Source organism: Bemisia tabaci, chromosome 3, assembly GCF_918797505.1.
Source record: "Bemisia tabaci chromosome 3, PGI_BMITA_v3".
NCBI lineage: Eukaryota > Metazoa > Arthropoda > Insecta > Hemiptera > Aleyrodidae > Bemisia > Bemisia tabaci.
The window spans coordinates 47,131,944-47,138,309 of NC_092795.1; positions in this window are offsets into that span (position 1 = coordinate 47,131,944).

Here is a 6,366-nt window from a genome sequence, read left to right on the forward strand (position 1 = left end):
ATGACGGAGTGTCACCTCTCAAACTATCGTAACGTAAACACCCAAACACCGCGCTTTTGAAATTGATTTCGAGTTAGTATAAATCGCATACACGGTAATTTATATACTGGGTGTCCGATGGGTAAATTGCATACTAGCATCAAATTGTTGGTTGGTGGGTACCGAACATCAAACTGTACTCTTGTTATGATTTGTTAGCAATCTACCAACAATTTAAACTAACCTCATTTCGGAAAAGGCAAAAGGGCAATATAGATAGCAGAATTTGACATTTATTATTTGAAATGTCGATATTCTTGAGAATATCTGAAACACATCTCACCCTCGGACCCTCAAGGAAGAAGAGATGGTGATCATTACTTAGGGATTAGTAGCCAATAAGGTGACTAGGATGGCCCGAGAGTCGTTGATTATTTTGACGTTTGGTACCAAGCGACTTTTTTTAATGTTCACAAAAGATAATTAGAACAAACCCAACGATATGACGAGGCCGCTGAAGTTATCTTTCTATCACGTATTTTGTTGCCTTTCTCCATGCCCTTGACCAGTTGAAGTCAGCAGAAAGCGGCTTTTCAGGGTACTGAAGTGTACAAATAAGGCCCAATGATGAAAAGGAAAAATTTTAGGAGGCAGAGGCCGAAGTTTTGCTGAGCTGTGGGTCTCTCCAACAACTCAGGTCTCTGGTAATTTGGACAGCGATAGCAGAAAATGTAAAACCTCAAATATGAGACTATTTTTCTCTACTTCCATTGTCAGCTGCGACATAAGTTACAAGAGTTATTAACGACATAAGATGTTACGACAATTTCACTTACCTCTGCTCAAAGATAGAGTGATGATGTTAGTTACCAAGGATTTGGAGCAATTGCCACTAATTAGTGGCTTGTTTTAGAGGCTGCCAATAAGGTTTCTTGAAACCAAGCAAACCTGCGGTTTGACTTGCTGTTATCATTTATCCAAATGCTGGGTTATCAAGAAACTTTCAGTGGCTAAGCTTCCTTGTCGGAGACTCCTTATACTCCGTTATCTCTTGATTTCTCAACTGGAGTTAGTGGGGTCTTCAATTTAAAGTGTGAACAAACTAGCGTCAAGCCAAATCAAGCTGCCAGGACTACACACGTATTGAAAGGAATGAGACGTAACAAGATGATTCATGCAGGATGAACAAATTGGCCTGACTAAATTATGATAAGTAAACTGTTGAGATCAAACATCAGACCTTTTGGAAGATTTTAAATGAAAATAAGAGTAAGCTGTTCAAGTGACTCGGAAAAAACAGATACGAATGAAGTCAAGGACGGGGACGCAAGACACTTCGGTACAGGAGCTCCACATGGATGAACTTCGACGGATATCTGGAGACACAAATACTAAAAGAGCTGACCCACTGGCAAGACACTACTGAAATTGTAGGACTGTATCTTTAACTTATTTAAAATTATTAAAAATTGGCCTCCGTCCTAATCAGGACAGACGAACGGTCACTGCCACACAGATTGACACAAAATATTGGGGACTCCTAAACGGGCTGCACACAGTTCTTCACTAGAATTTTTTAAATTTTATATGGACTCAACAATGTCAGAATGAACTAAGTTCTTCTCAAAGACGCTTAAAATTTAAGCCAACAGACTGGTTACGTTACCCCAAAAAGCTGGACAGTCTGTGGATAGTATCGATAATTGGCAATCCACCTTATCTAGATGTGAAATATATGTCTTTGGAAATATTAGTGCAGAAATAATTAATAATCCAAATGAGAATTATTGGTGGTATTAGGTAAAAAAAATTCCTTACATTATTTGTGAGCAAGAAGGGCTAGGAAATTATGAATGATCAGAAATCAGAACCGCGATCGCCCAACAGTTTGACAAACTGGCAAATTATATGAATTATCCTCTCACCATCCATCTGTATATGATTTATCTGATTTCGACGGGAGTATACGATTTATCTTGTATACAATTTATCTGCCCCCATTGATTTCCTCTTATCACTACTATTGTATTTTTGTAATGTAAATCATTGTACATTCTACATATTGTTTCTTTATCTACATGAGCTACGTCATTTGAATTTTTGTGAAGCTTCTGTTTGTGTCAAAACAGAATGCTTCCAAGGATGCAAGAAGTATCAGTGTATGAATGTGAATCTTAGCCAGCAAGATCATAGTACCCTTGCCATGTAATGAACGCTGATAGATCTCACTCACTCACTGTCATTGACATCTCCTTCCTTTCTCTTCTGTTACACTACTATTACATACTTTACATTTTGCAATGTTATCCAAATATCATGATTTGGCCCTGGTTATGATGGCCAGATTAGTTCCACTTTTCTTACCATTTCATACATGTTGCTCAATACCTGATAAAGTTTGAATTGAGAGCAGCAAATACCGATGCTTTCCTAATAAGCAAACTGGATTTGCAACCAGCAAATACTTAATTGATCAAGCAATATTGATGCTGAACTGCTGACAGGATCTCGATATCATTAGACTTGATGTTGTGATTCAATTTTGACTCATGTGCCTTAAATTCCTAGAAATTTGTGAGCAATATCGCATTATCATCATTTGAACGAATACTTTGACAAAAATGCAACAAAGTGCGTTACTAATAGTAGGAACATGTGAATACAAAACGCCAAGGTGTTAAGAGAGATACATTTATTAGATTATAGCTGAAGCTTTTCGATCCTTGCGATCTTTATCAAGGCTAAAGGTGCATTAAGGAAAATATGACTTTGGAGTAGTTTGGCATTAAACAAGAGCCTTAAATTTTTCTCTGTCAAAATATTTTGAACGTTGCAAAAAATCCTCAAACTTGGTCCTCATTATTATGGAGGAATAAGACTTTGAATCTCTTTCCTATGGTTCAAGTTTGGTGCATCTACGTTACCTAAATACTTCGTCCATGTGCACTTGTGTCCGGCAGAAAAGGACCTAAACTTTTAATTGTACCTATATTCATGGTCATTCCATCAAATACCTGTGGGTCATTTTTATTTGAAGAAAAAGCTTCTGGCCTTGGCCATTTGATGACTTGATTTGGTCAAGAATGCCTAGACGTCTTTCAAAGGGAGACTGTCGATCATATTCAAAAAAAAGCAGAGATGCCCTGCTTTTATTTTTTTTCTGAGAGTAAGTCAAATCTCATTTGATTTGTAATTTTTCCCCAATTGCAGAAACAGTAGGAAACTGATCAGCAGCATCATAAAAAAATTTAAAGCCTTATGTGTCACTTTTCTTACGGGAGGTCAAAGAAATAAAATGATATATTACGTAAGCTTTTTTCAATGATGCCCATACACAGAGGGAAAATGTGTCATTGGTGTTATTCACGAGATTATCCGTTTAGTTCCCAAATTTTTACAATCACTGGGGACGAGTCAGAGTTTACTAATTGGATGAAACTCATTTTCCTCCCGAAGAGAAAATTGTGGATAGTAAAACAATTTTTGGCTGTAAAGAAATTTCTGGGCGAGATAAAGTTTGGCTTACAGTATCCAAGATTATTTGCTTTAACGCAGGGAAGAAAATTCAACATTTTTGTATACAATTATGATGTATTAAAGTCAAAAACTTGTGAACACACTTGCAGCATAGAATAATAAATGCTAGTTATTATTCTATGCTTGCAGCATCAATATGACCTCTCATATTTAATTGAGGGTGGCTGAATCCTGTACTGATGATTACTGAGTGAGTTGTAGGTGAATCAATATCAAGAATTGCTGGTTGAATCTTTGGCTCATAAAAAAATGTCTCTCATCAAAACATATAGATCGTGAATATTACTTAGGGCCCAAGAAGGCGAACCTCCAGTGACAAACTCCTACCGAGAAACAAGAATGAGCAAAAATTTATTCATTGAGGATTGTTGAGTTGAAGTGACAGGTATTTTGTAAATGCAATTAAAAGATTTAAGTTTCTATCTGAAGAATCCGATGATTCAACTCCTCAATTTTTAACCACTCATCAAACAGCATGATATAAATTCAAGTACTATGCAGTTTGAGAGTAAAGAACAAAAAATTGATTGATACTGTTCGGCTGTAAAAGAAACACGATGTGATAAATAGGGATACAACTTTTACATAGACTTTCCTCGTTTTAAATTTTAGACGATGGAACTATGAAAGTGACACGAAAATTAGAGAACCTGGATCGACTGAATAGCTTTGGATATGAATTTCTAGTACCGAACTGAGCTTGCTTCGAAAAATTAAATTATTTCATGAAATTTTAGGATTCTTACGTCGTCCTAGCAGTTCACTAGTGTTATCAGCATATCAGCCCTTATCTCTGTTATCAAAACTGTGTTTATAACCTCAAAAGCAGCTTCGCAACGGTTTGTGGTTAGTGCAGAAATTTGAAGGTTTTTCGGTGAAACTCGTTTGCCGCATCTCGGCAGGGAGGGTCGTCTCATTTTTTTCAATTGTCAAAAAAACAGCTGATCTGGCATCAGTCGTGAGATATTTGACAGTTTTGATGAAGAATGACAAGGTTGAGTCACAAGCGAACTCTTTGAACAAGTTATGTAACTAGTTGACGGTCCGCGGACGCGGATCTAACAAGCGCCTTCAAAATCTTCCAAATAGATATTTTGTTCACGGAGTGATATTTTGCCTATGACGTAAAATGAAGGCGATTTGAAATTAATAAGTTGTCAGGTGCGACGTTCATTTTACATCACCTCCTTCCACGCCACTTTTACCGAAATTGAGCTATGAATATTTTCGAAATAACGAGAAGCATTTACATACGAAAATAATATTGATTAGAATACAACAATATTAATTAGAACAAAAATGTAGAAATCTGAATAAAAATCGATTTAAGTTGATGTTCTTTCGTATCATTATGTATCATGAATATCATAAATATCTTATGTGTTCTGTGTATCACAGGCGCCATTATTTGGGAGAGAAGTAGGTATCTCAAGTGCCAAGTGCGGCAACCATCCACCTTTCTGATTGTTAACAATTTTTGTTACAGCAGCCCTCGGAATGACTTAAAGCTAAATTATTTTCATACATAAATGTATCTCATTATCTCGAATATGATATTTTTTTAGGATAAAAATAAATAAATATGAAAAATACTCCGTTGAAGTTGATGAACTTTTGTATCATAAGCGCCATATAAGAGCAAAGTATCACAAGAGCTAAATTGGGTAATCGCTCATCTTCGGGACGGTTTTTACAATTTTAGTATCAACTACACTTGAAATGACCTGGAGCAATTCGTAACTTTCCGGCCGGGGTATCACAAGCGCTATTTTTATCGTAATTGAGCTATGGATGGTTTTGAATTAATAAGATGCTTTTACATACGAAAATAATACTTTTCTCTAGATTAAACATAAATAAATATGAAAAAAACTCCATTAAATTTGATTAGACTCCGTATTAAAAGCGCCAGGGGTTCTCACAATGCCCAGAGAGTGCAGTCTCACAAGCACCAATTTTCGAAGAAAAAAATGTTTCTCTGAAGAAATTTTATCAAAATTCAAGGCAGGAAGTTGTGCTAGATCAGTATTCCAATTTGCAAGCCAAAACTACGTCTCATGAGATCGCAAATCAGTTTTTCGTGTCTGCTGAAAAGTTAGCAAAGTGGCGCTTGTGATACTTTGGCTGGAGGGTGACAACACTTTTCAAGAAACATGGACTCTCCCTATTTACCTAAATACACTCCTGAGATAGGTAGTTACTTTTTCCCTTAAGGTGCAAATGTTTTTTAAGAGGTTTCCTTCAATTTTTCTGCCAAACGCACCAATCATTCCCTTGAATAATATAGTACCTACTAGACACACTGTCTCAAAATGAGATGCAACTTCTAGTAAATTTTCATGCTTCAGAGATTTTTTTTGCCTCCAAACGTAGTGTCGTCGCCAAGTTGAAGACCTCAAAGAAATTAAAAAAATGTCAAATCAGAAAATCATGAATCTGAAAAACAAATGAAATCCAAGTGGTATTTCCTCCCAAATTCACCAAGACATGCAATCTCAGAGTTTTGGTTTAGCAATGGCATTTGTGAATTGTTCAAGATTGTGTTGTTACCGAGTGATTTTAGACTTAAAGAGGCTATTAGAGGTGTTCTTCTTCATTTCCAACTTAAGTTTTTAATTTCCTTAATTTTAAATGTCATTGTCATTGTCAATTCTCTGCTGTTTGTAGTTATAGCCTCTTCAAAAGCAACCAGCTTTGAAAATTTGCATCTGCATTCAGGTCTACAAATAACCTTTCATTTGGTCAAGCAACCATGACTGCTATATTCTAGACACAAATAGGCTTTTTTTTTACTATTAATAATTAGATCAAGGAACAATGAAACAGGTTGATTCAAGAGAGAGAACAAAA